We start from the raw sequence: 16,177 nt of genomic DNA on the forward strand, positions 1-16,177 counted from the left end.
ATCAGATAGAAAAATTCATTCTTGGAATTGTTTTTAAAAAATTCATTAAAAAAATTCATAAAAATACTATAAATAAAGACACTGGCAGCTCTCACATGGTTTTTATCTGACAGAGTTTCTTTTTTTCTTAACAATATTCAGCAAACAATTGGCATTCAGTTAGGACTACTAACTGATCAATGCAAATGAACTCCCTCAAGACTGGGTGCTATACTGCAACTACTTCTCAAACGCTACCTTTAAGGTGTCTGTGCCAATGTGTCTGACCCTCCCGTAGGGTTTTGTTTGTTTGGCTGCTCTGGGTCTTAGTTGCAGCAGGTGAGATGTCCAGTCTTTATCGAAGCATGTGGGCTTTTTAGTTGCAGTGTGCAGGATCTTCTCCGTTTTTTGTTTTTGTTTATTTTTTTTTTAGTTGAGGCATGCAAACTCTTAGTTGTAGCATGTGGGGTCTATGGACCTGACCTGACCAGGGATCAAAATCACAACCCCCTGCATTGGGAGCTCAGAACCTTAGTAACTTGAGCATCAGGAAAGTCCTTCTAGAGGTTTTTAAGGTTAGTTTCAAAAAGGGACATATTTTCACTGCCGTATATGAATAGTAGGATATGCCTTTTTGTAAACTTTGTTCTTATTTGGTTTCACCCTGTAACCCCTTTGGGCTTCCCTGGAGGCTCAGATGGTAAAGAATTCACCTGCAATGCAGGAGACCCAGGTTTGATCCCTGGGTTGGGAAGATCCCCTGGAGGAGGGAACAGCTACCCACTCCAGTATTCTTGCCTGGGAAATCCCATGGACACAGGAACCTGGAGGGCCATCCCATTGCATATCATAATGTAATTTAAAATCTTAGACATTTTTGATCCATGTGTTTTGAATGATGGAAAAGGGGAGGGGGGGACGTCTGAAGTGGAGACCCATCTCACAGATGAGGAACCCGAGGTGCCCTTCTGCATGGTTCCTTGATGAGGACACCTGTCCCAGCCCTGACCTGGTCAGAACCCCAACTCTCTCCCCACCTGGCCCTACCCAGATCCCATCACACACCTTCCAAGCTGTACCTTGACACACTGGGCTCGCCTGTCTTGAGATAATGGGAGAGACAAAGGTCAAAGTCTCCATTTATTAGTTGATTGGGACTGAGGAAAAGTTGATTCTTTGAGATGTTCATCTTGGGGGCACCCCTGCTGGACACACAGCCAGGGTAGGGGCCCCCAGGGCCTCCCCCCGCCCCCACAAGAGAGGAAAGCTCCACTTGAACAAAGACCCAACAACCAGAGAACCCGAACAAAAACTTGGTTCCAGGCGCCTTGGATCCATTGTCCCCTCCTCCAGGAAAGGTAGTTGGGCCAGGCCTTCCCTGATCACACTTTCCAATGACACCCCCACCCCAGCACCACCCTGCTGGGCTCCCCAGAGCCCTTCTCCCAGGTGAAATCATCTTTTCTCTTCCTTTCCTCTCCTCTTCCCACCATACTATAGGGCATCTCTGCTTTGATCACTGCTGCTTCTAGACCCAAACCTGGTACACAGTAGGTGCTCAGTAAATATTGAAGGGACGAATAGTTGGGTTCTTTTCTTTTTTTTTTGACCGTGCCATGCAGCGTGTGGAATCTTAGTTCCCCGACCAAGAATTGAACCCATGCCCCCTTGTGCCGATGGTTATATGGGAGTGGACGTATAACAAAACTCATCAAGATGTACATTTTAAACACAGGTGGTTCGTGGCATGTAAATTACACCTTCATAAAGCTGCCAAAATAAGAGGTGTCCAAGGAGGTGGTAGCCATAAAGTACACACGTATGCTTGCTCATTCACTCAGTTGTGTCCAACTCTTTGGCACCCTATGGACTGTGGCCTGCCAGGCTCCTCTGTCCATGGGAGTCTCCAGGCAAGAATACTGGAGTAGGTTGCCATTTCCTCCTCCAAGGGATCTTCCTAACCCAGAGATCAAACCCATGTCTCCTGCACCTCCTACACTGGCAGGCAGATTCTTTACCACTGTGCCACCTGGGAAGCCCTGTAAAGTACACAGTAGGTACTTAATAAGTGCTTAAATGTCTTAAAGGATACTGAAATGGAGCAGAATCCACAGCGGGTGGCTTGTCATTCTCAGCCATTCACTTAGCATCTTCCTTGTGCTGGACCTGGGTGGGGACCAGGTGGGGAAACGATGGGGAAGGGAGGCCCACGGAGGAGGGATGGTTAGCTGGTCCCAGGGCCCAGCTGGTGGCTAATTACTAACTCTGGCTGCTCCACCCAGAGGCCCAGAGAGACAAAGTCCAGGGCTGCAAGCCTTGATGGCTCAGAGGCCCCATCCTCCTGTCCCCACTGCCTCTTCTGCTCCTCCATCATTGGAAGTTGGTCTGCCATGCCCCGAGGGGTTCAATTTTATGAGGGGGTCCAGGGGCCAGGGAGCAAGGCCATTTCTCGGCACAGAGCTGAGAACAGGAGCAAAGGTGATTATGGCCAGGCTGGGGGCACACAGGGCAGGGATCAGAGGAGGGGGGGCCAGGGTGGGGGGGGAATCAGAGGCTAGAGCACAGCCCTGGAATTGGGGGCAGATTCCACTGTACCTGTACAAGTCCCTGCCCTTCTCCAGTCCTCACAGCTGAAAATAGGGTGTTCATCACCCATGTCTCATGGACACTCAGCATCAGAGGAACCAGAAGGGAGTTGCATCATTATCCTGCCTTACACCCCAACCTGCAATCCCAGAGGGTCTCTATTTGTTCTTTTTTCCTTTTTCTTGCCACCCAAAAAGGTCAGAGTGAGGAGTCAGTGTCTGTCTGACCTGGCCTGGCCTACAGCAAACACACAATGAATGTTGTTTTTTTCTTCTCTTTTTTATTTTTTATTGGAGTATAATTGCTTTAAAATATTGTGTTAGTTTCTGCTGTACAGCAAAACGAATCAGCTATATGAACATATATATCCCCTCTTTTTGGATTTACTTCCCATTTAGGTCAACACAGAGCATTGGGTAGAATACCCTGTGTTTTACAGTAGATACTCATAATATCAGGGCTTCCTCAGTGGCTCAGCAGTAAAGAATCCACCTGCAACGCAGGAAACGCGGGTTCGATCCCTGGGTCAGGAAGATGCCCTGGAGGAGGAAATGGCAACCCACCCCAGTGTTCTTACCTGGAAAATTTCATGGACAGAGGAGCTTGCTGTGCTATAGCCCATGGTGTCACAGAGAGTACAACACAACTGCGAGACCGAGCACACACACGCACGCTCACCATATCAATAGAGCACACGCATGCACGCTCACAGTATCAGTCGTGTGTCGGTCCCAACCTCCCAATCCAGCCAACTCACCTCTCCCTGCTCCATATCCATAGGTGTGTTCTCTACATCTGTGTCTCTATTTCTGCTTTGTAGATAAGATCATCTATACCAATTTTTTCAGATTCCACACATATGTGTTAATATATGGTGTCTGTTTTTTCTAACTTCATTCTGTATGACCGTCTCTAGGTCCATCTATGTCCCTACAAATGACCCCATTTTGTTCCTTTTTATGGATGAGTAATAACCCACAACCAACTCAAAGGATATGAATTTGAGCGAACTCTGGGAGGTAGTGAAGGACAGGGAAGCCCAGCATGCTACAGTCCATGAGGTTGCAAAGAGTCAGACGTGACTTAACAACTAAACAACAGCAACAACATTCCATTGCATATATGTACATGCGTATATATCTATGCATTTCTCTGTTGATGGACATCTAGGTTGCTTCCATGTCCTGCCTAGCAATGCATGTTTATTGCACAGCTCCATAAATATTAGCTTTTACTCTAACAACAGCAACAAAATGCATGCAGGTGGTCAATGAGAATGTTAAGAAAAAGTCCAGGAAGACCTCGGTGAGATGCCACCCACCAGAGTGGCTAAGATGGGAAAGTCTGAGCATAGTAAGTGCTGACGAGAAGAGGGCAACTGGGATTCTCATCCACAATGGCTGGTGGGAGAGCAAAATGGGGCAACCTCTGCTGAAAGCAGTGTGGTGGGTTCTCAAAAAGTTCTTAAAATCATACACCTATCAGGGGGTCTAGCCATTCCACCCCTGGGTATTTACCAAACCGAAACAAAAGCATACAAAGATTTGTACACGGATGATCACAGCAGTCTCATTTTAAGCTAGTAGATAAGAATCAGACTGTCTGGTCTCCATCCTCCACACACACACACCCCTGCAGGCTATGTGTCTTTCAAGAAGTGGCCAGCCCTCTCTGAGCTTCCATTTCTTCATCTGTTAAAACGAAGGTGATGATATGAATTTTCGGGTAACCACTAAGCACATGAAAAGATGCTCTGCACATAATAGACACTCAAGGACTGTTGGTTTGTGTGAATTTTTAAAAAAAGTTCAATATCATTAGTCACCAGGGAAATGAAAATCAGAACCACAGTGGGACTCGGGGAGGACTCTGGGCTTTTACCAAAGAGGAGGTGGGAACCTGGAGGACTATGGGCAGTGGAGGAGCGAGGTCTGACTTAGGTACTCACGGGCGCCCTCTGCTGACTGCTCCTAGGAGAACCGACTGGAGGCAAGGGTGGGAGTCGGGTACAAAATACAGGTGACTGTGCTGCAGGTCAGGAAGCAACAGTTAGAACTGGACGTGGAACAACAGACTGGTTCCAAATAGGAAAAGGAGGACGTCAAGGCTGTATATTGTCACCCTACTTATTTAACTTATATGCGGAGTACATCATGAGAAACGCTGGGCTGGAAGAAGCACAAGCTGGAATCAAGATTGCCGGGAGAAATATCAATAACCTTAGATATGCAGATGACACCACCCTTATGGCAGAAAGTGAAGAGGAACTAAAAAGCCTCTTGACGAAAGTGAAAGAGGAGAGTGAAAAAGTTGGCTTAAAGCTCAACATTCAGAAAACGAAGATCATGGCATCTGGTCTCATCATTTCATGGGAAATAGCTGGGGAAACAGTAGAAACAGTGTCAGACTTTATTTTTGGGGGCCCCAAAAATGCAGATGGTGATTGCAGCCATGAAATTAAAAGACGCTTACTCCTTGGAAGAAAAGTTATGACCAACCTAGATAGCATATTGAAAAGCAGAGACATTACTTTGCCAACAAAGGTCCGTCTAGTCAAGGCTATGGTTTTTCCAGTGGTCATGTATGGATGTGAGAGTTGGATGGTGAAGAAAGCTGAGCAGAGAAGAATTGATGCTTTTGAATTGTGATGTTGGAGAAGACTCTTGAGAGTCCCTTGGACTGCAAGGAGATCCAATCAGTCCATCCTAAAGGAGATCAGTCCTGGGTGTTCATTGGAAGGACTGATGCTGAAGCTGAAACTCCAATACTTTGGCCACCTCATGCGAAGAGCTGACTCATTGGAAAAGACCCTGATGCTGGGAGGGATTGGGGGCAAGAGGAGAAGGGGATGACAGAGGATGAGATGGCTGGATGGCATCACCGACTCAATGAACATGAGTTTGGGTGAACTCCGGGAGTTGGTGATGGACAGGGAGGCCTGGTGTGCTGCAATTCATAGGGTCGCAAAGAGTCAGACACGACTGAGCGACTGAACTGAACTGTGCTGGTCCAGGTGAGCGATGAGGCGGGATGGACCTGGATGGAGGTAGAGCTGAAATGTTGTCTAGTCTCCTAAGCGGAGGAGGGAGGCGACAGGCCTCACGGATCAAGTACATGTGTGTCAGATGAGCTTCGTTCAGCTGTGAGTTACAGCCCTGTGTGCTGTGAGCTCAGTGTTAATGAATCAACAGCTTTTATTAAATAAGGTGTCTCTAAACAGAAACACACATGGCAGAAGGCTATGTGTTGATCAGTTGACAAAAGTGCAGTGACCAGAGGCTCACAGAAGCCTAACCCTGCGTATCCCCAGGAGAAGCGATGCAGTGTTCACTAATTCAGCGTTTGCAGCAGATGTAGCACAGAACTTCTGTGAATAAGAAGCAGGGACCCTACATTCACCCTGCCTCACTCTAGAATCTAGAGTCTAGATCACAACCCCAAACAACTGTTCAATAAGCTTCCACCACCATATACATTAAAATCAAAACTTGGGATTTCCCTGGCAGTTCAGTGGTTAAGACTGCACACTTCCACTGCAGGGGCACGGGTTCAATCCCTGCTCAAGGCACTGGGATCCCATATGCTCTTTGGTGCTGCAAAATAAATAAAATCAAAACTGCCTTTTTAGGGACTCCCTTGGTGGTCCAGTGGTTAAGAATCTGCCTGCCAGTGCAGAAGATGCGGGTTTGATCCCTGGTTAGGAACTAGAGGACCCAGCGCAGCCAAAATAAACAAAACAAACAAAAAACTTCAAACACAAAAACACCAACAAAACCATCAGCGTGGAACAATCAGTGCCATGAGGCATGCCTTTAGGAAATGTCCCCACCCTTAACTTCAGAGATGGAACTTGAGGTTCAGGGGGTGAGGTTGGTCCAGAGTCTTGCCCCAGCCAACCTGATGGCACAAGGAGCTTTGACCCAAGCGGCTGCAGAGGCTTTCGGTTCTGAGTTTTATTTGGAACTCTTCCCATCTCGATTCCCTTATTGCCCCTTATCTGTGTCCAGTAATAAAAATCGTCAAGGCTCCCCAGCAGGCAGGGGCGAGAGCAGATAACAGCAGACACGTGGGCAGTGTGAGCCGGCCGACTGCCCTGTGCCCGGGAGGGAGGAATAGCTAACCATTTCTGAATACTCTGTTCCTGCCAGGCTCTGTGCTTAGCAGTTTCATGTCTAAACACATTTACACAGGAAGGGGGTACAATTCTTTGATGCGTCTTCTTAAAGCCTAGAATCCCAGGAGAGTGGGCACAACCAGTGGGCACAACCAGTGGGCACATACCCAATGTCATATCCAGGGCTTCCCAGATGGCTCAGTGGTAAAGAATCTGCCTGCCAACGCGGGAGATACAGTTTGAAGAACTACCAGACTTTTCCACAGACTTTTCCACAGCAGCTGCATCACTTTCCATTCCTACCAGCCAAACATGATGGTTCTGATTTCTCCACATCCTCGCCAACATTGGTTACTTTCTAGGTTTTATGATTTTTTTTTTAAAGTTTTGCTTTTTTTTTTCATTGACATCCTAATGGGTGTGAAGTGGTATCTCCTTGTGGTTTTGATTTGCATTTCCCTGATGACTAATGATGTTAAACATCCTTTTCATGCGCTTCTTGGCCATTTGTGTATCTTCTTTGTAGAAAAGCCTACTCAAGTCCTTTGTCCATGTCTTTACTGAGTTAGTGTGACCTGCTCTTGAACTTCATATATGTGCAGCTGGGCTACTAGCTCTTCATGCCTGCCCTCCAGCCACGTTGTGTCTGCCAGATGTGTTGAGGTTGTGAAAGTAGCCATTGACCATTTTCAGTGCAGTGATCCTAGCATAAGAATATCTTGCTTGAGGTCCACAGGCTTTACGATCTGGGTTCCTGACTTGTGTCCTTCCCAGCTTGGACTCTAATCATTGTTTTTGGCCATCTGCAGGTCAAGAAATCAATTTAGTGGGTCATGACCCACATTTTTATTTTCAGTGATACAGAATAAGAAGTATAATGCATCGTGCTGGGCAAGAAGTATTATCTTGGACAACTTTTATTGGGGTGCTGTATGTATTTAAATATGTGTCCTGGGACTTCCCTGGTGGTCCAGTAGCTAAGACTCCAACTCCCAGTGCAGGGGTCCAGGGTTCGATTCCTGGTCAGAGAACTAGATATGCCACAACTAAGACCCAGTGCAGCCAAATAAATAATTTTCTTTAATACTTTAAAAATATCTGTCCTGAGCATGTATATAAATATTTTCTAATTAATTAATTTAGTTTTGCTGAGTGAAGATGTCATGGTCAAAAGAAGTTCGAAGTCCTTCCCCAATCCTTATAGACTGCATCTTTTTTTGTTCATGTCCTTATTTTACTGTTTTTTTTTTTTTTTTGGATGTACCATGTAGCTTGTGGGATGCTCCCCAAGCAGGTATTGAACCTGGGCTGCAACACTGAAAGCCTAAAATCCCGACCATTAGGCTACCAGAGAACTCCCTAGACTCTTAGTTCATAATTTAAATATTGATGTGTGTGGGACATCCTTGGTGGTCCACTGGCTAGGACTCTGTACTCCCAGTGCAGGGGCCCCAGTTTGATCCCAGTTTGGGAACTAGATCCCACATGCTGCAACAAAGAGTTCCCACATTGCAACTAAAAAAAAAAAAAAGATTAAAACAAGATCCTGAGAGCCACAGCTAAGACCTGGTGCAGTCAAATAAATATTTAAAAAATGTATTCATGTGTGTGCTGAGTCCATTCACTGGAATGGTGATTCCCAGTGGGGGGTAATTTTGCCCCACTGAGAGATGGCCAGCAATGTCAGGGACATTTCTGATGGTCACAACTGGGGGTGATTCTGTGGTCCCCCACAGAGAATTATCTAGACCCAAGTGTCCTAGGTGGGGGGAAGGGATTCTGTGTTAATTATTTGATGGAAAAATAAATTTGATCCCTCCCTCACTTTAGACACCAGAATAAATTCCCAATGGTCAGATGGTGTAAACCAGGGTGACCCCCAGCATGTGTGAGTCACCTCCCCTCCCTCCTACTAAGGTGTGTATTTAAATGTGAGCAGTGTCTTGGATGTCCCTGGTGGTGCAGTGGATAAGAATCTGCCTTCCAATGCAGAGGACTTGGGTTTGATCCCTAGTCCAGGAAGATTCCACACAGCAGAGCAATTAAGCCCACAGGCCACAACCACTGAGCCTGTGTGCTGCAGCTACTGAAGCCCATATATCCTAGAGCCTGAGCTCCGCAACAAGAGAAGCCACTGCAATGAGAGAAGAGGGAGCATGGCAGTGAAAACCCAGCACAGCCAATAAAATAAAATAAATAATAAAATAATAATAAAAATAAATGTGTGCATCATCCTAGGACCTCAGAGGTCAGATGGCCATGGGACCCAGTCTCCTGGGGGGGTCATGGAATCCCCTAGTCCAGGGGATCCTCTCGGGGCAGTTCTGCCCCCCAGGGGACACTGGGGAGTAACTGGACATCTGTGGTCATTACTACTGGGGGGCTCCTGACATTGCCTGGGTGGGGTCATGGGTGCTACTCCACACCCCATAGTGCCCAGGATAGCCTCGGCACCAGTTTCCAAGCGCAGAGGGGTAACCTGGACTAGGTTGTGCAGTGTGCAGTGCCGTGTTCAGCACAGAGCCTGGCTCACGGTGTTCGCTCCCCAAGCATGTGCAAGCCGATGGCTGCCAGCGCGCAACTCTGCCTCCGCCCCGGGCGCGGGTCCTGGGACACGCTGCCCCCCTGTGGACAGCCATGGAATAGCAGCCTCCGCTCCCGAGTCAGGGGCTGGAGCGCGCTGGCAGCCTGGACTGACTTTTAGGAGGGTCTCACGCGACGCTGCCCACCAGCACTTTCCGTCCAGGATGGCAGTATTCAAATTTAGTGTTGCCCGGCATGCTCGTCGCTGTGGCCACTGAGCCCCTGAGATGTGACCAGGGCAACTGGGGACATGGCGTCTTTCACCTCATTTCCATCAATTTCAGTGTAAAAGTATATAACCGTGTAAGATTAGGGGCTTGTGGTGGCTCAGATGGTAAAGAATCCGCCTGCAATGCGGGAGACTTGGGTTCGATCTCTGGGTCAGGAAAATCCCTTGGAGAAGGAAATGGCGACCCACTCCAGTATTCTTGCCTGGGAAATCCCATGGGTGGAGGAGCCTGGCAGGCTACAGTCCATGGGGTCGCAAAGGGTCGGACACGACTGAGTGACTTCACTTCACTTTATAGCAGGAGATGCTGTTTCCATCCCCGGGTGGGGAAGGTCCTCTGGAGTAGGAAATGGCAACCCATTCCAGTATTCTTGCCTGGAAAACTCCATGGACAGAGAAGCCTAGTGGGCTATAGTACACGGGGATGCAAAGAGTCGGACATGACTGAGCACAACACTCAACACCAGGTCTGGTCCATGGCAGCTGTCCTCTGCATTGTAGGGTGTGAGCAGTAGTCTTGGCTGGGGGATGGGGATGGAGATTTTTGCCTTTCCTCCAAGCTCCCAGGGGATGCCGGTCTGGGGACCTGTTTGAGATTCATTGCCCTATCCCAGGGTCCCTCCAGAACTGCTGACACGGGGTCTGGGTCATTCCCTGTTGGGGACTGTCCTGGGCCATGTGGGGTGTGGAGCAGCCTCCCTGCTCCCCTCACACTTGATGCCAGGATCCCCTCAATTCTTGACAACCACAAATGTCTCCAGACATCACCCAGTGTCCCCTAGGGACAGAATCACCCCCAGATGAAAACCACTGCTTTTGAACATTCCATCCTGCTTTTGAATGCTCTCCGTAGAATGTCCCACCATGGTGATTGATGACAGCAACCTGCACTTCCCAGTGTGGTGGCCACCAGCCCCCAGTGATGAGGACCTGAGGTGTGGCCTGTGCAAATGAGGGACTCAATTTTAAAATTTCCTTTCAATTAATTTACATTTAATGCAAAAAGGCATGGGAGCTCTGTGCTGACCAAGGTGGGCAGTCCAGTTGGTAGAGAAAGGAGCTACTTATCCACTCATCCCTGAGCAGATGGGGTCCCAGTGTGTGTGAGTATGTGTGTCTGTGCGTGTTGTGTGTCTCCACATTGGTGAACTGGTGAACGTGTTTGAATTTATGAACTTTTAAAAGAAATTATTGGGACCTCCCTAGTGGTCCAGTGATTAAGAATCCACCTTCCAAAAAAAAAAAAAAGAATCCACCTTCCAATGAAAGGGACATGGAGTTTGATCCCTGGTTGGGGAACTAAGATCCCACATGCCGCCAGGCAGCTAAACCCACACAGGGAGCCCATGTCCCACAAGGAAAACCCACTGCATACCAAAGAAAAAAAATATTATCTATCAAGCGCTCAGTGGAACCAGAAGCCTGGCATATACTGTAGTCCATGGGGCTGCAAAGAGTCAGACACGACTTATTGACTGAACAACAGGAAAGTTTAGAGAGACATATGTGGGACTGAAAGCTAGCCAGACTAGAGTTGTAATCTCATCTGTGTCAGTGGATTCCTGGCTGTGTGACCTTAGAGGTGTGTCTTGCTCTCTCTGAGCCTCTGGGTCTCCTTGGCTATAACCATTTCCTCCTGGGATTATTCTGGGGATTAAATTATGTAACTCATTGCCTTAGTCTGCTTGGGGTACTATAGCATAGACTGAGTGATTTAAACAATTGAAATTTATTTTCTCACCATTCTGGAGACTGGAAGTCTAAGATCAAGGTGACAGTACGGTCAGAGTCTGGTGATAGCTCTCTCCTTGGATACACACCTCTTGCTGTGTTCTCACAGCAGAGAGAGAGAGAGCTCTGGTCTCCTCTTTTTTGGGGGGGAGGGTGGAGCAGTTTGTGGGAGGCTTAGTTCCCCAACCAAAGATTGAACCTGGGCCCTCAGGAATGAAAGCACGGACTCCTAACCACTGGACTGTCAGGGAATTCACCCCTCCTCCTCTTCTTGGAAGGGCATTAATCCCACCATGAGGGCCCCACCTTCAAGACCTCATCTAACCTGAACCCTCTCCCAGAGACCCCACCTCCAAATACTCTCCCACTGAGGGTCAGGGCTTCATCGCAAGCCTGTGATGTGGCAGGGGGTGGGCGGACACCATTTATTCCGCAGCACTCATGCAAAACACTAAAAGTGTTGCCCATATTCAGTAGCATGTCAGGAAATATTTGCTGGTAGTCTTAGAATGGTGAAGCGAAAGTGTTAGTCACTCAGTCATGTCTGACTCTTTGCGTCCCCATGGACTATAGCCTACCAGGCTCCTCTGTCCACGGGATTTCCCAGGCAAGAATACTGGAGTGGGTTGCCATTCCCTTCTCCAGGGGGTCTTCCCAAACCAGGGATTGAAGCTGGGTCTCTTGCATTGCAGGCAGATTCTTTACCATCTGAGCCACCAAAGAAGCCTAGGATGGTGACTGAGGTTGAAATCCTGGCTCTTCCATTCACAGGCTGTGTGCTCCTGGGTCCGTTTCTCAAATTCTTTGGGCCTCACTTTCCTCAGCAGTCAAGTGGGAGTGATCATCCTGCCCACCTCAAGGGCTCAGAACAGCACTGGAGTTATTTGAGAGCTTGGTAGACCCTGGCCTCTTCCAATGAAGGGGCCATTGATTTTGTTAAGGGGAGGGTAGAAGGCTCTAGGCACCAGGGAGCGAGGACAGCAGTACAGGTCCTGTGGGGTCTGCACTATACCCTCAACCATGACATAGATGGGAAAGCAGAGGCCCAGAGAGGGATAGAGAGTTGCCCAGAGTCACACAGCCCACCGGCTGCAAAGCAGCTGCTGGCACTTAGTCATTAGGTGTCTCAGGAGAGGCTGTGGGGCCCTCTGAAGGGCAGTCCAGGTGGGCAGCCACACCTCCCTGCTCTCCATAATCCCCAAATGTCCCCAGGTGTCCCCAGAGACACACCCATCAGGGGCAGCCCCTAATCTCAGCACCTAATTACTACCCAGCCCCAGGGAAAGGCTGCGAAAGACCTTTTAAAGGTCTTTAAACACCCCAACAGCCGCTCCCGGACCTGCCAACGCCAGGCTCCCAAGGGTGCAACCAGAAGCTCCAGGGAGAAGGAAAAGCACAGAAACAAAACACACTCATTGTCAAGCTGGGCCCTGGGGGTGCGGTGTCAAGGCCTAGAGGCCTGGGTTCCCAGCCTCTGCCAGGCTGAGTGACCTCCAGATGGGCCGCACTCTCACTGAGTCTCTCTTGTCCCCATTTGCAAAATGGGTTACTAGTAAACAAACGAACGTGCGAAGACTTGGATAGGTTTCCAGCCTTCAGGAGGCCTGTGGCATCCACAGCATCGGTACTGTTGTCTGTTTTTCTTTCCCGGGTTTTATGAGTTGTGGACAGAACATGCTCTCTGCAGGGCTGTACTCGGGAGACAGGAGTGAGGGATTTGTCTCCTTCAAAAGTTACATGCGGGACCTCCCTGCTGGTCCAGTGGTTAAGAATCCGCCTGCAAATGCAGGGGACACGGGTTCGATCCCTGGTCTGGGAAGATCCCACATGCCACGAGGTGACTAAACCCGTGTGCCACAGCTTCTGAGCCCGAGTACTCTAGAGCCAGTGCTCCACGCCAAGAGAAGCCGTCCCATTGAGAAGCCCAAATACCGCAACTAGAGAGTAGCCACAACGCGTTGCAACTAGAGAAAGCCCACGTGCAACAGTGAAGACCCAGTGCAGCCAAAAATAAAATCAATAAATAAGCCATTTCATTTTTTGTTCTTTTTTGGTCACTTGCACTCAGAACTGAGGGAAATGATGTTGACAGCTGAAGAATCTGAAGGAGGAAATGGCAGCCAACTCCAGTACTCTTGCCTGGAGAATTTCACGGACAGAGGAGCCTGGCGGGGTTGCAGTCCCTGGGGTAACAAAGAGTCGGACGTGAGCACGCACGCACCCATGAACATTACAGTGCAAAGCACATACACACGGAAGGAAGGTCGGTCTGACCACAGAGCCTTTGCACTTGCTGCCCCCTCGGCCTAGAATGCCCTTCCCGAGATCTTCCCATGGACTCAATCCTTTTTGTCAGCTTGAACAGCCGTTCCTCAGAGAGGCCTTCCCTGTCAAGTTCCATGGGAGCTATATAATAAAGAATAAAGTCATCTTTTTTGTTGTTGTTGGCCTGATTAATGTCAGTTTATTCCCTACCCTTTTCTCACAGCAAATAGGAGATATTTGTTAAACAAAGAAAGGTGGGAGAAGGAAAACGGTAATTCGTAATAATAATCACTCATTTCCTCTTTTAATGGATTTGGTAAAGTCATGTGAAGTAAATCTGGCCAATCAGAGCATCTATTCACACAATAAATATTGAATTATGGTAATCATGTGACCCAAGCCTGGTCAATCAGAGGATTCTATCAGGCCATAAACCTTAAGTCCCAGACATCATATATCAGCCATGAGTGCTAAATGCTTTCTGGGACCTCTTATTTAATCTTTCCAACAACCCAGTGGATCCTAACAACACACACCTTCATCATATTTTCAGTATTTACAGTGAGCCAGTCACTGTTCTATGAGCTGGAGGTACAACTATATCTGCGGCAGACAAAAATTTCTTTTTTCTGAGAGAAAGATCGGAAGTTTGGTATAAGCAGATGCAAATTATCATATATAAGATGGATAAACAACAAGTCCTACTGCATAGCACAGGGAACTATATTCACATCCTGTGATAAACCATAATGAAAAAGAATTAAAAAAATATATATATATATAACATTTACTTTTCTGTACAATAGAAATTGGAGCTTCCCAGGTGGCGTTAGTGGTAGAGAACCCACCTGCCAAGGCAGGAGATGGAGGAGACACAGGTTCCATCTCTGAGCTGGAAAGATCCCCTGGAAAAGGAAATGACAACCCACTCTAGTATCTTTGCCTGGAGAATCCCACGGACAGAGGAGCCTGGTGGGCTACAGTCCATACGGTCGCAAAGAGTTGGACTCGACTCAAGTGACTTAACAGGCAGGCACAACAGAAATTAACACAATGTTGGGAATCAACTACAATAATTACATTTTTAAAATCCCTCCCTTCTGAAACTAACATTCTAGTGGTGGAGAAAACCAACAAATAAATACATAAAGACATTATATATCAAATGGTGGTAAGTCATATGCAGTAAAGAAAGCATTGACCTCAGGACTTCCCTGGCAGTCCAGTGGCTAGGACTCCGAGCTTCCATTGCAGGGGGCATGGGTTTGATCCCTGGTTGGGGAACAAAGATCCTGCATGCTGCATGGGGAGGAGTGAGGGAACATTAAACTCATTACTGGATTAGAAGGATGAAGGACAAGCAGCAGCTGCCACAGGGCTGGGAAGAGGGAATCAAGTAAAGTGGGTGATAGGCAAGTGCAGAGCTGGATCCAGTTTGTATTTTTAAAAATATTTTATTTATTTGTCTGCTCCAGGTCTTGGTTGCAGCACACGGGATCTTTAGTGGTGGCATGTGGGTTCTAATTCCCTGACCAGGGATTGAGCCTAGGCCCCCTGCATTAGGAATGTAGACTCTTAGTCACTGGACCACCAGGGAAGTCCCTGCATCCTGTTTTTATTTAAAATTTTGAAATTTTGTTCATCATGGAAATATTGTCATTTACTTTTGATTTGTTCAAATATTGCCTTATGCAAATCACAACCACATTGAGATATAACTTCACATCTCCTAGAATGGGTGGATAAAACACATATATATGTATAAAATATGTATTTATATATATTTTAAAGGACAATAACAGTTATTAGCAAAGATGTGGAGAAACTAGAATCCTTATACATTGCAATTGGGAATGTAAAATGGTACAGCCCCTGTAGAAAATAGTTTGGCGATTCCTCAAAAATTAAACATAAGCTTACCCTCTGATTCAGCAATTACATTTCTGGGTATACACCCAAGGGAAATAAAATAATACCTTCATATGGTGGCTCATGCACAGTCGGGTCCGACTCTTTGCCACCCCGTGGACTGTAGCCCTCCAGGCTCCTCTGTCCAGGGGATTTGCAAGGCAAAAATACCAAAGTGGGTTGCCATTCCCTTCTCCAGGGGATGTTCCCAACCCAGGGGTTGAACTCAGGTCTCTTGCATTGCAGGCATATTCTTTACCCCTGAGCCACCCGGGAAGCCCTAATCTTATGTGTGTTTTACCACAATTTAAAAACTGTACTAAGCACATTAAAATAGTACGTCTCTTGTTGACTGAGATTTGGTGCCTTCTTAAGTTTTATGCCTGAAGAAAGTGTCTCCCTACACATCCTCTGCCAGCCCTACCAGAATTAAACAGGAAAGTCACAACACAGCCCCATTGAGAAGGTGACATTTAAGTCAAGATTGGAAGGAGACAAAGGAATTAGCCAAAGTGGGATGTGAGGATGAGCTTTTCAGATAGGGCAGTCAGTCCGTGTAAAGGCCCTGGGCAGAACCGTGCCTGGCATGTTGGAGGAACACTGAGGAGGAGGAGGAGGCCCAAGTGTCTGGAGCAGAGTGAGCAAGGACGAGAGAGGGAGGAGGGGAGGGCCGAGAGGGGACTGGGCAGGTCAAGTGGGGCCTTGTGGGCTGGAGAGAGGTCTTGGCTTTTATCCCAAGGGAGGTGGGAGCCCTGGAGGGCTGTGGGCAGAGGAGGGGCGGG

Source organism: Bubalus kerabau, chromosome 1, assembly GCF_029407905.1.
Source record: "Bubalus kerabau isolate K-KA32 ecotype Philippines breed swamp buffalo chromosome 1, PCC_UOA_SB_1v2, whole genome shotgun sequence".
Lineage (NCBI taxonomy): Eukaryota > Metazoa > Chordata > Mammalia > Artiodactyla > Bovidae > Bubalus > Bubalus kerabau.